Source organism: Lepisosteus platostomus, chromosome 8 (assembly GCF_059453375.1).
Source record: "Lepisosteus platostomus isolate fLepPlt1 chromosome 8, fLepPlt1.hap1, whole genome shotgun sequence".
Taxonomy (NCBI): Eukaryota; Metazoa; Chordata; class Actinopteri; order Semionotiformes; family Lepisosteidae; genus Lepisosteus; species Lepisosteus platostomus.
In genome coordinates, this window is record NC_142618.1 from 47,835,997 (window position 1) to 47,855,613 (window position 19,617).

Here is a 19,617-nt window from a genome sequence, read left to right on the forward strand (position 1 = left end):
TTTGTGTTTTTTATCTAAAGTGATTTTTCCAGGTCTATAATTGGAAAAAAACATCCTTTAATAAAAAAATGATATATACAGTGTATTATACTGTGTAATGAAACTCCTGTAGTCTACATAGTGCTCAAACAAATCCATAAAAAAAAAGTTTTTGAAGCTATATTTTGGGAAGTTTTCCAATTCGGTTTTATTTTTATGCTAGCTGTAATTGTCTTGACTTATCAACAAACCAAAACATGTAGGGAATGTAGCTTTTCAAATATTTTTTTCTTGTCTTTCTTTAATGGTAGCCTTTAGACTCATGTAGTATATACATTAGTATACAGTATGTACTATAGTATACATTACATGTAGGTCAGAAATGGAAATCTAAGGCAAGGTATAAATAAAACACTGGAAATCTATATTCATATAAAATGTAGATCATACTTAAATATTTTAAATAATAATATTTATATTGAATTTTCGATATTCAATACTACAAATGAATTTCCTACTCCGGTTGTGCTTGTTTGTTTCTTACTGAGAATTTGCTGTTCCAGGCAGAAACAAGGACAATTTTTAGAACAAAACATTATGCTTTTGTCCTTAGAACAAAATACAAATGCAAAGTAATAAGAAATAATTGGTGAAAATTACACCAACAAGTTCATAACATGAAAAGAATACAAATGCTTTCCCCATTGGAGTTTAAAGTTTTGAAAAGCACACCACACAATAACAATTCACTGACAAAACATTTCCATTTAGCAAGTTGAGGACAAATGTAAGATTTTGATGTGATGTATACATTATTACACAATGTCATACATTTTCTGCTTTTTTCCATCCTCAGACATAATGTTGAATTGTCAAGAAAAGGACCATTAAATGTGTAGCTTTAGGCCAATAATATTAAATCTATTTGCATTATATTTCATGGCAGGTCTGCTATTAATTCAGGACAACTAATATTATAATTCAGTCTACGACTGTTTCTATTGTTGTTTTGTTTTTACAATTCACCCTTCAAGGCTAATGTCAAATTTCATTATGCTTTAGAATATTTTCAGAGTATCTTTTTTAAAAAATAAAAACAGGTTTGTGTTACTGTTTTTGCTAAGAACAAATGTTGAATCTCGTTAACACATCTAAGACGTTAGCTTCATTTGTTTATTTTTTCTTACGTCTGTTACTTCTAAAAGCAAAGTCTAAAAAGCATTTCTCTTGCTTTAAGTACCTGTAACAGTACTGTAAATAATCTCTCAAATGTAATATATCAGGTAATTGTAATTAAAAAATAATTCAGAAGCCAAGGACACTTCTAAAAAAACGTACTGCATCAGTCAATTTTATTCCCACCCCTGATGAAACGGGAACAACAACATCAAATAATAGAAAGATTAACAGATTAGATAACATTTCTGTTTTTCAAAATCTAAAATGATATACAATCATCTTAATAGCTTTGTACAGAGCAAAGTCATCTATCCATCTGGGGGTGCCAGAGTCTATTCTTGAAAGTAATGGGTGCAAGGCAGGATACACCCTGGGAAGGATGTTGATCCATCGCTGGACAGACACAGACATACTGTACTGTTCACTAGGGCCAGTTTTCCCAGAACCCTTTTAACCTGCCACTTTGGACTGTAGGAGGAAACCCACGCAAACATAGTGAAAACACTGATAGCGCCCGAGGAAATGAACCCAAAGCCCCAGCACTGCAGGGTAGCAATGCTAACCACTGAGCCACAGTGGTGCCAGAGCAAAATCATATTTGTCATGAATAATTTAAGACAGAAAATTCAGGGGCCAAATTTATTCATACCCCTAAGTATTCCTTATTATTAAATTCAAGAAGAATAGATCTAAAATAACATTTTGCTCTTTGGAAGTACAATGTTAGCCTCCAGAACTATATAGAGTTTCTTTTTTCTCTAGGATATAAAAGGACATAATGCACAGAAAACATTCTGTAGTAGAAGCTATTAGGATTTGATATGTCACATTATCCAATCCCTAACTCATTTTGAACAAACAGGCATCTAGTATTCATGTGCAATTTTTTATGCCAGGATTGTCACACCCAAGTGAAGCTGTCTGTCCATGTCATTAGAAAGCCTGTTTTCTGTCTTGATTTTATATGACTTTTTATTTCTGCATTATTCAGTTGCATACAGTAAAAAACTTTGATCAAGTTAAGGCTGAAATCACATTTGGCCTCAGCTGTACTGTTTAAGCCATTAGACTTTGGTTCAGATGTTTTGCAGGAGCTGTGCTCCTAGAAGTAATTAACACAGTAGGAAACCTATCCATAGGGAAAGAATAATCATTATTTACTGCAATATCACCATGGGGACCTGACTAAGTCCTTTCCACAGCTGTCCTTGAGGATAAGACACATATGTGCTGTAGAGGACCCACAAAAACTAATAAAATGGTTCAACTATAGGAAGGCTACAACTTTCCAATGCAGAGAAACTTCAGGTAGAATCTTCTTTAGTATGCACAAATAAGTTAATTAATGATAGCTATTGTCTCTTAAAATCTCAATCCCCAATACCAAGCAAAACAGTTGTTTAAATTGAATTGTTTTTAGTTGTTTGGTTCTATTATTACTAGTATTTTACATTTGTTTACAGAGACCCAATCAAATTTAAATGTTTGTAGCTCAGAAATAGCAATAGAAAAAGCACTTGATGTCTATGTACTGTATTTAAATGACTGGCAAAATATTTAGGGTAAAATGGTTGCATACTGTACCTTTACAACCTTGGTTCCCTGAAATTGAATGCAGTGATCAAGAATGTGAAAGTGCTACAGTATGTCACCGAACTTTACTGCACTAGTATAAAGTTCTACAACTTAATACTATTATAGCTTTGTTGTACACAAAATCAGTTTAACTGGACAATAAAATCCTATCTCCCTTTAACTGATGTGGACTAATCTATGCAAATTAATCAATCTAGCATATTCTTTAAATTGGCCATGACTAAGCCAGTTAGACACTTAGCTTGATGGCAAGGTCAAAAGCATCCAAGATGTTGAGGTTACAGAACCTGTCAAATCGAGTTTAAGGTTCCTGCAATTGTGAAAGAGGTTTGTGGCATTTTGAATAGTGATGGACATAACAACTGTGGAAACTGGTTGGTGTCACATGCAAGAGATAGAGGCTGGCATTCGACCAGTTAGGATGCAGAACAAAGCAATCTTCCGCAGAGAGTGACCTGGCTGGCAGTCATACATTTAGTTAATGTTCTTGGTGCTAGAGAGAGGCTGAACTGCAGAATGAAATGATTAAAGACCTTCCCCAAATATGAGAGCTGAATATGAGAATGAACATGTACTGTTCCAGAATAGGGATGTGGAAAAAGCAACCTTCTGGTTTTCCTTCAAGTTTATCAAACCAATCATAAGGCTGAACTGAGTGGAGAAAATGGCATCTGCGACTTCAGTAACCTCTGAAAGTGATTAAGAAGCTGTACCAGAATATTTCTAAGGGACAAAATGGTACAGTAGATCTTTCCACCCACAAAGCAATAGAGTCACCCTTATCATCTGTCTAGTCAATGACCTCATCAACTGATGAAGCACCTTTAGGCACAGCGTTTTGACTGACATCTTGTAAAAATTTGACTCATCAGCAGCTTCGCAAACATCCAGTGTTTGTGAGGGTAATGGACCATTAGAACATGATATTGGGATGGTAGAAGGAAAAATTAGAACAATGTTCATTGCATTCTATACTGTAGCTTATTTATGTGTTTTTATGCTTCACTTAACACTCATACAGTAGGTGCATAAAGATAGACTTGTAATGTCAAAGAAATGAGGCAAGATGCTAGGCCTTGGGCTCTCTGGCACCACTGACATGCTACACACGCTGCCGAGGTAGAATGCAGCATTGACTACAATGGGCATGTAGTGGGCATTTGTCAGACTAGCTATGTTCATTTATAAACCTTATATACTGAGGTCTTGAAAATGTTTTGTATTGATGTGGTGAACCATAGTTTGCATGACCAATAAGAATAAAAAGCAAGAGATAGGACAACCATGCTTAATTCCCTCTGTTAATCTGAAATCTTGGTGATGGTTCTTTAGATAGAAATTGAGCTGTTATACCAAATGTATGATATCTTTGAGCATTCTGAAGAAAGGACAAAAAGAAAACTGACCTGCTTTAAGCATAATTTTTGTTTTACTATATCAAAAGCTTCGTAGTGATGGGGGCCTGGGTTCAACCTTTGGGGTGCTATGTGCACGGATTTTGTATGTTCTCCCTGTGTTCGCATGGGTTTCCTCCAGTTGTTCATACAAGACATACTGGTAGGTTAAATTGCTTCTGTAAAATTGGTGCTGGTGTGAGTGTGTGCATATCTCTGTCTGTTTGTGCCCTGTGATAGACTGGCATCTCACCCAGGATGTATCCCACCTTGCACCCTTTGCTTACTGACAAACTGTAGGCTCCAGCTTCATGACTCTGAACTGAATAAAGTGGTTAGAATTGATTGAATAGATGTGTCAAAAGCTTTGTTAAAATGGCGAAGCTGTTCGCACTTTAGGTATTATAATTCCCAAGAACATTCGTAGATATATTAATTTTTAGAAGTTAATACTTTTTTTTACTTTCTATAAGAAATAAGAATGAAAATTATGGAGTTTACAATGAAAGTTCAGGAGAGGTGACAGCAGCCAAGTTCAATTTGCCTCAGCTGTTATAAATCACAATAATTCCAGATGTAATTTCCTCCATTAAATAAAATATATAAATACGATACATACGTTTTTTTCTCCTTCACATTTATCTGTTGCATCCCTCCTTCACATCATCATCAGCTTCCCCTTGGATCACTCCTCGGTCTGCATGAGTGTCCCAGCCTCCTCTTCTTCAAGCCAGGAAGTTGGCTCTCACACAAGAGAGAGAAGCCAAATTTACGATGGTTAAACATTCAATAAACATTCAATGCACAAGATTCTTGATATGCCTTATGAACGTCTATTGTAGCACAGTTTAGAATGGTTTAGCACATTAAATTGTGCATTTGATTTATATGCACAGAGGAGCAAGTAAAATATAAACCATCAACTTGTGTGCAAGGTAGAGTATGATCCCGAAGTACTATTAACAAGCTATCTGTCTGTGATGTGTTTCTCAGTAGGAGGTGATACAGCGAGAGTCAGTGTGGGCTTGCAAATAAGTAATGAAAGGAGCTCCTGAGGTGCTATGATAAAGCGAAACGAAATCTATAATGGATGGGGTGTATAAAATCCTGTATTGTTATTTCAGCTGAGATTTATTATGCTGTTACCCACTTGTGGAGAAATTCATTAAAGCTAATAAATGAGATTTTACTTTGGTTTTTCTTAAACAACAAATGACTAAAAAATCATACATGTAAGGTTAACCTTTTGGTTAATGACCTCCGGCTTCTCTAATTGCCTCTTTTATGCAACTCCAATCCATTCATTATATGTCAGCTGTGCAGCAATTATGTAACAAAATTATTGTGAAAGAAAAATGCTGTTTGAGTAATGGCTGTGTTATACTTTACTTCCACATATATTTCACTGAAATGAGAACAAATAGTTCTCAGCTTTCTGTAGGTGCTTTTTAAAATGAATACACATACAAGTCTGGTTGCTGGAGTTAAGATACCTAAGTCTTTCAAAAAATCTTTTTGTTTTGATCTAAGTGTGTTGTTAAATTGTTATTTTACTCAATACATAGTTACTACTCAACCTAGTTAATGCAAAACTACTTCCCCAAAAAACTGTGAAGGGAGTATTTTTACCCTATTTATACTATATAATACAATTTATACTGTAAATCTAGAAATACAATGGATTTTTCTTTGTCTGCACGGATATTCAATTCATGTCTATTTCTCCTTGAAAAAAAATCTGCTGCAATCTTTAGACAAGGTAACTTTTGTAGGAGGTATGTGAAATTGCTGACACAGTTTATTAATTGTAACAGTTAACTGTGAGAGCATACTTTGGCTACTAGGAATCAATCGATAGAATAACAAGCAGTCTGCACTCTGATTCCAAGTACACAGAATACATTTATTAATACATAAAATGTGTACATAAAGCAAAGTAAATATATGAAAGACTGCCAGAATACAAACAGAGCCCTTCAAGTGAGGGTTATGAAGCCATAGCAGATATCTTAAAGATATACAAAAACAAGAATTATGCATTTAGTATACCATGAGTCATATTAAACTCATTAGTCAGTCTTATTAAGCATACTTAACATTCCCATTCTCATGAGTAAATACTATTACTTAGATTAATTAAAATTGATATTAACACATGTTTTGATTGAATTCTCAATTTGTAAATCCTACACAGAATGATAAGGCCACAGCTAACGGGATTCTTCAAAGTGTTGTCCTGTCTGTGCTCTGCTAACTCGATGCCAATCCAGTCCTGGTGTGGCTCACAGAATTGGTGAGAGAGAGTTCTACTGTCATCCTGTGATGACAATTCTCTTCAGTGGAACATCCTGGTTAACAGTGAGCTAAAATAGAACAAAGTCTGTGCACAAGGGTGACCTATCAGGGCGAGTCACAAATGGAGATAAACTCTTTTTGCCTCTGGCATCACGATAACTTCTGAATAACGAGTTATTCAGGCATATTGACAAAAGTCTCCCCTGTATTGCTCCGGTGATCAGCTGAATGCACAGTGGTAGCTACTGTATCTGGTGGCAGACTGGACCTTCAGAAAAACTCTGTTTTGTGTAGGGCTTTCTCTTACTTGGGACTTCAGGCAAAAAGTCCCAATGATAAGACAGATGGCAGTCATGTGATTCTGTTGTCAACCAGCCAAGATGGTTTAGGAGAGAGAAGCAAGTTAGGAGAGATGTGCACTGCTTTTCGACTGGGGAAATTCCTGTTGCTGATTGGTTAAGTAACCAGGTGAAGTGGGTATCTATGTTCTGCAGGTCTGTGAATTATTGTTCATCTATTGGATGATTGACTACAATCTTGTGGCTTTAAGTTTATTGTCCATATGTTCCTACTCTCTGCTAGACATGTAGGCACCACCAGTAGACATCCGTCAAGGGGATTACTGGTACTGGGTTGTGTCACTGTCCTGGGAAAGATCCCTATCCTAAAGACAAACTCATCTCCCTTGCATTTCCATCTGCAAAGACCAAAACGTCAAACTGTGGCTTGAATCACAGAAAGGGGCCTCATTGGAGATCCACAGCAACACCTAATTCTGTGGTGTATGAATTGGCATCACTGCTACTCAATGTTATAGTTCCAACATTTACCAGCTGATATAAATTACTGAAAAAAGTACATTTGTATAAAGCTTGTATAAAATTATGAATTTGCTTAGTATCTTTAGATTACCAGTAAGTGCATTAACCATTTTTATTCAGAATGATAAATATGTATTATAAAGCCAATATTTCCATTCAGTAACTGGATACGTAATGCAAATAACTGACCAATAAAGGCTACATAACATTTATCTACCTTCTAAATCAATATATGTATCCCATGGTCCAACAGTTTTTAATGGAAAAAACATCAGCAAGAGCACAACAGTGTACTGTACCTTTATGTCCACCAATTTATTTAAAAATATAATATGTAGAATAGCAATTTCTCACATTCAGTGTAGGAGTTGAATTGTATTTTCTATTTTACTCAAATTTTTTAACAGCATATACATAACAAATATCACATTTATGCCTAAAGTTGTAGATACTGTACGCAAATTAAAATCTGAAAATATAAATAATATATAAATAATGACTGACAGGCCTGATGACATTTAACTTACCAATGCATTACAGAGTCAATGTTTAATGGTAATAAATACAATAAAAATTACAATAAGGATGCTGATAATAGTAGTGGACGTGTGACAATCCATAACAATCTTTTTTTTCATCAGCACAGGCTTTAATAGTGACCAGGAGGTGACTTCCTGACTATGGGAAAAAAAGGAACTTTGATTATGGATCATATCTCTTTGCTTAAGTATCGTATCATATGCAAAACTGACCTGCTCTTACTAATCTGGCATTTGTTCTTTGTTTATTTGAACCCAGATTATAAACTTTGCATATTTGAAAGAACGTGATCTGATAATATATATAGTATATACTATAAAAGACACTGGGATGTGACACAATTCTAGAAATACATTAAAATACTCTTTAAATATCCTTAAGAATGTTTTACCAAATAATTTAAATAAAGATCAGGTGACACTGAACACTGAAACATTGCTTTGCCTTTAGAGCTCTTTTCATGCAACACAATTAAAACAAAAAGACAAGCTTTTCTGCAGCTTCCCTTTAAAATTAATTAATAAAATCTGGGTAAAAGCATCTCAGGTTGCATAGTAAACAGTGATGAATTTTTAATGACTTTGTCATGGGTTCCTCCTTCTGACATTGATAACAACCTCTGCATCCTGAATTCCAATCATCATTCATTTACACTTGATGTGTACATTGACACTTATCCTTCCAGTATATGTATCCTGCACCATCATCTAGTACTGCAGTGTGAGTAGCTATTGGTATTGTGTTGCATTGCATCACAGTCTGTATGCACTGCTGGCAGACATTCCCCTGACAGAATTATTTAGATGATGAAAAGATGCTGAGCATCATAAGTTCACTGCAAGTGGGCCTTCCGCCCAAATACTTCCGAAGCAGATATTTGATAGAACCACATCTTAAATTATTCACTGATTAAAATTCTGTTTAATAATTAAGGAGATAAGATATTGCATATATTTTAAATTTCATGCAAGACCCAATACCCACTAATATATGCCGATTTGGTATCAGAAGGAGTGGAATAAATTAATCCTTGAATATTGATAATTGATTATTTATGTAAATTGTAAGAAAACTAGAAAATAATGAGTTGAAATCCTTCAAAAACTCTAATGCTGTTTTCTCACAGTAACAATTTGAAGTGGATTACAGAAGTTGTATCTCTTACAGTTATTTTTCCATGATGCCATTTAGTTAACTCTTAAAGACGGATAGTCCAGTGAAATATCAGAATCAAAGCTATCATGAATATGAACCTTTAATTCTTAACTATTTACCCAGGTTGTCTGCAATGTCACTAGATTTAATTTCCCTGCTGTACATGTAGATTTACAGTTGTTGAGGAGCTTCCCAGCTGTTTTTTGCACTACAATAGCTTCAAACTAGAATTTCATTATTAGGTGCTGCCTAATTCATATACCCATTTGCCCTGTTTTTCAACCTCAAGAATTCATTTATTGATTGATTTTTGTAAATGGCTGGCTGTCCTATTCTCTGCTTACTGGCTCCGACAATTTCCATGCCCCATGGCACAATCAAAGACAGGGTTAAATGTAATACATTTTAGTAACAGGCCACAGAGGGCCTGTTGTCTAGGGTTTCATGGCACAGATCAGACTGTGACAAATCCTGCTAATTGTCTTTCACAGTATTTTATGTCTTTGAGGAAAGGATATTTACAGTTTTTAGCAATATACAGGGTCATCTGAAAAAACTGCACCATGAAATTAATATTTACATTAATATAAGGTTGGACATCACATCGTCAAAGTAATCGTCAAAGAGATTTCCTCACTATGAAGTATTTTTTATTGTATTGTATTTCTTAGTCACACACTGAAAGTACACAATTATACACTATATTTAAATAATAACACTGTGGTGTCTGTAAAACCGAGAATATACAGAGTATATGAATTCTAAAGTGAGCCAAGAAAGGAGAATCGAATCACAGAAATTAACAATATCTTAAGCATACAGTAGCTTTGAAAAACAAAGCAATGCATTCAACAATTAGAAAACTTTTTAAAGTCTTTATTCAATACAGTGCCTCTGCAATGTTTAGCTAGTTGTCCTGAATGGCCAAAGAAGGATAAGCAGCCATTTAAGACAGAGCTTTGCGCAGGTATTATGTGCAATGCTGATGTACTGAAGTTCCCCACAGGACTTTTTCTCATTGAACTTCAAATAGTGTGTTCATATCCACTGTGGTGGTTAACACAGGGAGCGCTAATATTCACATTTTATCATATAATGACCTTTATCATGATTTAAACTGACAGGAGTCACTTAAAATGCAGCAGAATCATTAGAAACGTTTTAATTGCAAAATGAGATTTCCTGCCTTCTCCATTTTCAATTCATGTATTTTCTCAGCACCCAGAATAATAATGAGAGAGTGTGCCAGCAGTCTCAATCAGATAACAGTCCTGTGCATTTTACATTGTCTTCTTGCATTAAATGGATAATTGTTATTTTATTAATAATTTTTTTCCGTGGTAAGGGACTGATATCAATCATGTTGTGCACAAATTATATGAATGGGTGCTTATAGAACAGCATTGTACGCTCTAAGAACAGCATGTCTGTATTTTTTTTAGAAAGGGCAAGCCATAGCCTATTCAGGAAAGCTATCAGAGGAAAAATATAGTCAAGAAACTACAAACCCAAAGATGTTAATGATGTTCAGCCAGAAGATGACTTTTATGAGTGAATCGTTTTTAAGAATAATAAGAAAAAATGCCCGGTGAACTAGGAAATCTGGGAAATCAAAGTCAGTGGACTCAAATCTGCAAACTATGAAAAAAGGTTTTCTCCAGTAACCCCTTTATCCTTTGAGAATGGTGGTGAGCTGTGGGTCAATCCCGCGGCCATCAGGTTGGAAAACCAGTCCAAACATACCCCACACCCATACAGGGATGAATTTAGAGATACCAATAAAGTTTGACATGTTTTTGGACTGTGGGGGGAAATTAGAGCAGACATACAGTAGAGAGAACATGCAAATTTCACACAGCCAGAGCTAGATTTCAACAGAGGAGCCATGAAGCCTACTGCAAAGCCATGGTTCCTCAAAAGGCATTCTTTTATCTGGAAACAAACACATGTTTACATTTTATTATTTAATATTCACTGCTAAAACATAAGTCACTAAAACTTCAAGCCAAACTACGTGTTTTTGAAGGATATCCAAATGATTTTGTTTTTGGGTCATTATTGGTACTGTATGGGGTCATGTTATGCTTATACAGCATCGTGTTCTGATCATCTAGCAGTGATCCCTGAGAGACCAAAAAGTGGTCTAGGCGAGTCCATCTACTTGAATCATTCAAGTAATGACAAAACAGCACGTCTAGTAGTTTATATGTACTAGACAATTATTTACTTCGAATTTACCTTGCTTCTCTTTTCATTGCCCCTCAGAATAACTGAATAAAAATAAAAATAATGTTTTCATTTCTGTGGTATATTTATTTATGTGTGTTTCTTTTATCACTTTCTTCTTCACTGTACTGTAAATGAGTGTTCTTGACTGGCCATTAAAATCTACATTAGAAAATTAATGCTGTGATCTGAAGAGAACAGAACATAAGCACATACCTTTCAACTTTGAGAAGCTGGAGAGGTACTGCAAGGAGGAAAGGTAAAAAATCCAGTTTCTTGGGTCCTACAGTAGGTTTGATTTTGGATTCTGTGCAAATTTTGTATGCTCTCCCTTTGTACATCTAGGTTTTCTCTAGTGTACCATTTTCTTCCAACCTTCCAAAGATGCACCAGCTAAGTTAATTGCTGTTTCTAAATTGTCCCTGTACTGTATACTGTATGTACTGTACACTGCGTTGGATTGGCAGCCTGTGCAGGGTATAACTCTGCTTTTGCACCATATACATCCGGGATAGGGTTCAGTTTACTGTGATTCTTACTAAAAACAATTAATGTCGTATTTAAAAACATCAGCTCTTCTGCTAGATATATCACATAATTATCAACATACATATCACAACAGATACAAAAAGTCACAATTTTTATCTGGCATACAGTGTTACATTTGTCAAAGATATGAATACATTTGGAGGATCTGTATTTTATATCTCTCTGTCTCTAAGATTACAATTGTATTGATTCCACAAAGCCCACTGTGATTATTTACTGTAGATACTACATCCTTCGTCAAATTGCAAGGGATAGTATTTTGACATCAGTCAAATCATTGAATATGACAATAAGCTCTGAACAAAGTCTTATGTATTGATCATATGAAGTCATTCAAACAACATTTGACATTCAAAGTCATGTGCTCCTTGTTTGTGCCACCCTTACTTTCATTAAAATCCTCTTCAAATAGAGTTTAAAGATGGCACATGACTGAACGGACAGCAACAGTATTTAGATGAATAAACTGAAAAAGTGTAAAAGGAAAGTAACACACTCTTCTTTATGACTGATGAACATTTCAATAGGTTAATTATTAGCTCTTTTCATTTATTGAAAGACAGTATTGATGTTTCTGTTTGCATGACATTACAAGCACTGTTGTTATACAATGTAAAATAAAATAAATTGTTAGATGCATTTTAGATTACATTAAATAAAAATAACATTATAATATCCTTATACATTTAATTCTGGAAGTCATATTGAGACATATTTAACATTCATACATTTATGTTCTTTCAAGACTTAAAAAATCGCAAAACATGAGTTAGAATGGTTTATATCTGTTTATATCTTTTCACAAACTACTATCTGTTCAGCTAGTGATTTGGATCTGTGGGTTATTCTGTTTATGTCAAGACCAAAATGACTAGATTCGGAAGAGACCTGTCAAGTGATTTTTGAATATGTCCAGATTGATTTAATGTGACTCTTAGGACTTCTTCTTTCATGTTTTGTCTTACACAACAACAGAGAATAAAACAATACCATGTTGCAGTTATAAGTGATTTGTCTTAAACTAGAATTAGAGGGGACCTTAAAACTGCCATCACTATTGATAAATCAGGTCTAATTGTATTAATTTGATCTGTGACTCCATGTTAATCCATACTGCTAGATCAATGAATATATAACAAGCTTTAACCTCAATCAGCAGAATGTGATGCATGTTGTTTGCTAGACATTCTGTTCAATACATTTGACCTAAAGTGAACCATATTGCTGTTAAAGATGTGAAGTAACATAGCTTAGTTAAATGCAAGACACATTTCCCTTTCATGTTTTTGCTTTAATATAATAATATCTAGTAGCAGAGAATATCCAAGCTGCCGGGTATTATTTGATACAAATTGGCTATATATTGACTTTCAAGAGCATACCATAATGAGCAGTTCCATTCTTCGTCTCTTGCTTGTTTGACTGATAGTAGCTTATTGACCTGAGGATTTCATCCAACTGTTTCTTGAAGGATTTCAAGGAATTTATCAAATTAAAATACAGATACTTTCCAAAGTTCCTCTCATATGCAGTAGTTTTTAGGCTCTCAGGATAATCTGGTAGTCTGAACTACATGCTCAAGAACATGCTCAAGAGAATGCAGAATATTCCGTTGTTTTCAGGGCGTTTTCACTGTATGATGATCCGTCTGTAACTTGAAAAACAATATTGTATGGAATTATAATCAAGCTTTAGAGGTACATGTATCTTCAGATATTTTTGAAAGTTATACTCCTTTTTATACAGGATGTTATATACTGTACTTGGATGAAATCTCCTCTTATTTTCTTGTGTTTTAAACTGAAAAGATTTAGCCCTTTCAACCTGTCCATATCCATCAGATCCCTGTGATCAAGATTCATTTTTGTTACTCTTTGAACTCTTTCTAAGACTATAATATATTTTCTGTGATATTGAGAACCAAAACTGATATGGTATTCCTAGGCTATTCCTATGTCTTGCTAGTGCATTGAAGTGCTAAAACAAAACTTCCTTGGATTCATATTCCACATTTTTCCTTTGTACACAAATATTCTGTTTACATTTGATTGATTCACAAATTGTCTTGAGAGTATACTGTGAAAGCATACTTAAACATTAGATTAAGTTTGTGTATAACGACCAACAGTGCCAAAGCACCTATTATATATGATATGTAGAGTGTATGTTTCTACAGTAGGTACAGTAGCTACTAATTTATTATACCATTACAGTAGTTAAGGATGCTGATTCTTTTCATGAAGTACATCTCACACTGTATAATAATAATAATAATAAGAAGAATTATTTGCATTTATATAGTGCTCTTCTGAACACTCCACTCAAAGCGCATTACAGTGATGAAGCCAATTCAAAGATAGGGATTATTAGGAGGCCATGATTGGTAAAGGCCAATGGGAAATGGGACACCAGGGTTACACCCCTACTCTTTTCAAGAAATGCCCTGGAATTTTTAATGACCTCGGTTTTTACGTCTTATCTGAAGGACGGCTCCTGTTTACAGTATAGTATCCCCGTTACTATACTAGGACATTAGGACCCACAAAGACCTAAGAACTAAGACCTTCAGGGTGAGCACCACTTACTGGCCTCACTTTCCAGCAGCAAACGTAGTTTTTCCCAGGAGTTCACCCATCCAGGTACTGACCAGGCTCACACCTGCTTAGTTTCAGTGGGTTGTCAGTTGTGAGTTGCAAGGTGATATGGCTGCCAGACATGTATGTGGTACAATGTATATAGTACAAGGGCTAACTTACAAGAAAAGACTAGCTTTTATTGAGTAAATCACATTCACATTATATTATTATTTGCCGATTGATTGTGAATAGTAAAACAGTACATCTATCAAGATGTATGCAGTATTCAATCCCATTGCCCATCAATCCCATCAATCAAAATCAGTCATGAGTCTGGCGTTTTACCAGAAATTAATAAGGCAAAGAAAACCAACACAAAAATGAAGAATGATTGAATGGAATTAAGAGGTTATCCAAGAAAAGTTGAATGATGTTCTATTTGTGACGATCTTCAAGAAAAAGGACAATTACAAAGGGATATCTTTGCTGTCCATCACCAGCAACATCATTACAATACTTCCCCTGAACCATCCTTCTTGTTGAAGAATTGCTCCCAGAATACCAATGTGGGTTCATACCCTCAAGAGGCAGTGCCTGTCAATTACATAAAGAAAGATGGGAGTAACAGAGACCTCTACGCTTAGCATTCTTCGACTTGATAAGGGCATTTGACTGAATCATGAAGTACAATGAAAGATCCTTCAGAAGTATGGATGTCTTCCAAAATGTGTTGCCTCCCTTTGGTTGTGTCATGACTATGTGTGGTAATCTTCATTAATGAATGGAATTATCACTGATCAGGAATGTTTTAATTTGAAATATTTAGCATATACAATTAAATTACAATGCTATTGGAGTACAGCTACTACAGCTGTTTCTTTTAGGATGGATTCAGTGCATACAGTAAGAATGTTTTTATATAGATGGCATATCAAAACAAATCTAAAGTAATCGAAATGTATTATTTGTGTCTTTATTGGTATGGTCATTTAATTCTTCGTCTAGGGCTCTGTATTGTGTAATCTGAAAGTTATAAATTCAACATTTCTTAACAAGCAGCATTTAACTTCTTTTTCATAACAGGTCTTGCATTAATGATTCCCACAAAAATACCATTTGTCCACTTATCAAGAGGAAGTAGCTCTGTGTATCTAGATATGCAAAACAGTCCTTCCTATTTCATTGACATTTCTCTCTCTCTGATGCCTTTTAAAAAGGTCATGTCCAAAGCTTCTCTTCAATGAATTGTTGTACATGTACCAGAAAATGTTAACTGATAAATCAACTTATATATAATTATACAAAGTTTATAGACAGTGTGTAGGAGATTAGAGATTATGTCAATAGAATTAAGGATACTGGATGTAGTGTTACAGTCAAGGCTAATTGAATTGAAAGTAATAAATAAGGTAATGTGTACCTTTTCCTGTTTTTTGTTGGTGATTTTGAGGAACTGCCAAAATCAGTCTCAGCTTTTGTCAAATAAGCAATCATTGTAATGATCACATTTTGGCAAAACTATTTGACTACATATATCATATTTGCCTCTTATTTTACCATGAACATATTCCATTTTAATATTGGTTCAAGGATCAGGATGCATAGGCTGGAAAGGAACAAGTAAAGGTTTATTCCATGCTGAAAAAAGAAGAAAAGAAACTGATAGGAGAAGGAATTTATTCAGCAGATGATAGGAGAAGGAATTTATTATTTTTTTGTATTCATTATTTATTTTGCATTTATTATGTATTTTATTATTATGAATGTGAGTCACTGTTGTTAGTCAATAAGATCATTTACTGTATTAGTGTTTGAAATTATTATTATTATTATAATTAGTAGTAGTAGTAGTAGTAGTAGTAGTAGTAGTAGTAGTAGTAGTATTTCTTGATCATTAAATAAAAGAAATACGGAAAAAGCAGCAATGCACAAACCAGGGATCATCAGTGCAAATCAGTACCATAAAAAAGAAAATAGAGCCAATCTCATGCAATGATTCTTAACTGAATATCTGTCCATTTTCAGGGATCAGCTCAGTAAATGCAGAGTCAGGGCAACCCAGAGCCCTCTGGGAAGCACAAGGTGGGAATTCAACCTGAATGGGATATGGGTCCAAGATGTTTATTTCAGTTAAATCTTTCTCATTGTAAGAAACAAATTCATTTTATATCCAAAATCCACTATCAGGTTGCGGAATTAGGTGTTTTCTGAGAAAACACATTCACTAATTACAGATTTGCAAATAACAAAATGGGATTGTTGTTAATGAAGGGTCTGCTGGCTTAAAATCCTTCCCTTTTCTTATTGCTTTATACAAACAGTGTCATGAGTTGAAGCCTTCCACGCCAAGCAATGGGCACATGGTAAGATACTGTACACCCTGGACAGCATGCCAGTCTATCACAAGGCACCCACAGGCATGCAGACACTCAAACCAGGACCAATTTTTCCCTGAAGCAAATTAATCTACCAGTATATCTTTGGACTGTGGGAGGATACTGGAGCACCTGAAGGAAACCCACCCAAACACAACGTGAACACAAAAACAGACAAATAGCACCCCAGGAATTGAAATTAGGGCCCAAGTGCTGCTAGACAGCAATGCTAACCAATGCGCCACAATGTTGCCTTGGTTTAAATATGTTGTTTGTTTATGTTTAATTCTGTTTTTAAGGTATAAAAAACAATGAGAGCACAAAACACAAGATCAACCATAATATTCTATTATATTTATAGTGTATTCTGAGATTATGTCCACCATGGACAAATGTTTTATAAAATACAGGCTGATTAAATATGGTACCATATTATGCAGTGACATTATACAATGTATGGCTTTTTGTTGGTTAGTCCACAATAGAGGCTGTGGCTGGTTTTTGAGAGAATTCTTTTTAAATTTGTGCAGAAAATTTACATTCTGGAGGTTTTTATCAATCGAGTGGTTGAGAGAACATTGAACTGCTGCTATTTGAGAGTTACAACATAATGGCTTTCACAAGTTCTTAGTTGCTAAAATGAAAGCTTCTTTTTTACTTTGCCATTTAAGTACACCTAACTTTGCAATGACTAACTTGTCAAATCATTAAAATGGACTGCCATACTTCTTTTTCCACCTCTGCTCTGCTCAATCACAGTCTCCCTTTGTACTGTTTGAAGGAAAAAAAGTATACATCTGTAACTGTAAAGGAATAACAAGGTCTAATACTCGGGTTATACCTTTAGTGAATTCACTGTTGTTCTGTGACTGTATCAAAGGTGGTTGTCACATTTGTTTTCGTGAAAAATTGACCTACTGACTTGATCTGAGTCAACAGATGTTTAAGCTTTGACCAAGGAACCTCAGCAGATGCTGTTGCATAAGATGTAAATTAAAACTATTCTAAGAGGCATACTGTAGAGATGGGCTGCAACAAAGATAAATATGTTTGTAACATTGTATACAGTATAAGCGTGGTAGATTACTTAAAACTGTTGAGGTTTCTTTGAAAGGCTACCAACAATTACTGCTCTGTGTTAGTATGAACTGGTATCATTTTGAGTAAAGCTCCAATGATTGGGACCTTTTGTGTTGTGTGTGTTCGCATGTACCATCAGTGCTCTGGGTGAAAGCTCTGAGGGCTAAGGTCAGATATTATTTCTTAATAAATTGTGTTGTAAGATGATTCTCTCTGGGGCGTAACTTTTTCTTACATTGTTTTGCAGCTGGTATAATCTCATGTCTTTACAATCACTCACAGTTTTCCTGTATACCCACTGCTCTTGTTCAAAACATTTTTCACGATTTTAAAGGAAACTTTATTATAATCAAGCCAAGCAAACTGCTATTTAAATATTTTATTGCTGTTAATGCAGTAGAAGAATCATTCTGAATTTTCAGCACATGTCGTAGCATGTTGTAGCTTGGAATCTCATAAAAGTGGAGATCCTTGGACTCAGCATTACAGGTCTTGCTTTTACAACCAAGCAATTGTAAGTTGTGTTGAGATTTTTTTGTCACTATATCTTTGGTATAGGGACATGTCTGAGATGAAATTGTAATTAATCTCAATTTAAATTTTTTTTGTTTATTGTCGTTTGTCATTAAACATTTGTACACTGACATTTACTTGAAGTGAATTTGTCTCTATACCAATGGTTAATTGTATTAATAATGGTCATAGGTTTTGACTTTGCCATCTTACTACTTTTGTGCACACTGTATACATAGTTGAGACTGGTACAGGACTATTGAATTTCAGTGCAAGTCTAATTCACAAAAAATAGAAAATCAATTTATCTGAACTTTTATATTGTAAATATTACTTTAAACATGCCTTATAAAGTCATTATATCTGTTTCTAATTCCTATTAGAAATGTTTTTAAAAACAATGATCAAAATGTAACTTTATCATATACTGTAGATTTTGCTATGTACACTAGAAGCAAATTTACTTGGAAACTGTATGGACTTACATCTCCTCTTTTCACCTCCCTATCTTCTAACAAAAAAAAAATATTTCGTACCAGATGTGAAATTTCCACAAATTAAGGGGTGCAGTTTTAAGGCATGGCAATAATCATGGCTGCCAACAGTACCAATTTGGAATTATGGAAAATTTGGAATTATTGTAAGGTCATGACTAAACATCAGAACTGCTGTTTGAGCATTACCATGGTCAATAACTCACATATTGTGACAAAGGGTGGTTTCCTGATGAATTATTTTTCTATTTCTCAAGTTGAATGGTAGAACTTGCTCATACAGAAGAAACCAAGAGAGATTCAATGTGTTCAGTGACAGAATACTATATGGGTTTTGTGAATTTACTAGCATAATATTTAGTTGTAAAAAGAGATTGTGTGAGTTTACTTTGGCTATTTGGAATCAATCGGCCAAACAACAAGGAGATTGCACAAGGATTTACAACACACGGAATACATTTATTGATACACAGAAACAAACTGTACAGTACATAAAATCTTAAAAATATTAAGTTACATATACAAATACAGAAAAGATAAATAAAAACAGGGATATTATGTTAGTATACCGTTGCCTTCACTAACGTTTTCCATCAGTCTCAGTAAAATAATCAACATTCATGCACTCTTAAGTAACTATAAGTAACTATAGTAACTACTTAAGTGAATTAAATTGATATTAACATGTTAATATAACAATTTTATTCTCGAGAGGGGTAATATTGAATCATACTCATCCACGATGTCATGGAAATATAACTATCAAGGAAGCCACAAGAGAGAGGCCATGGATTCGTAATTCCAGCGTAGAAGGATGGGGAACAAACAGGTGACTGGGTCCATCA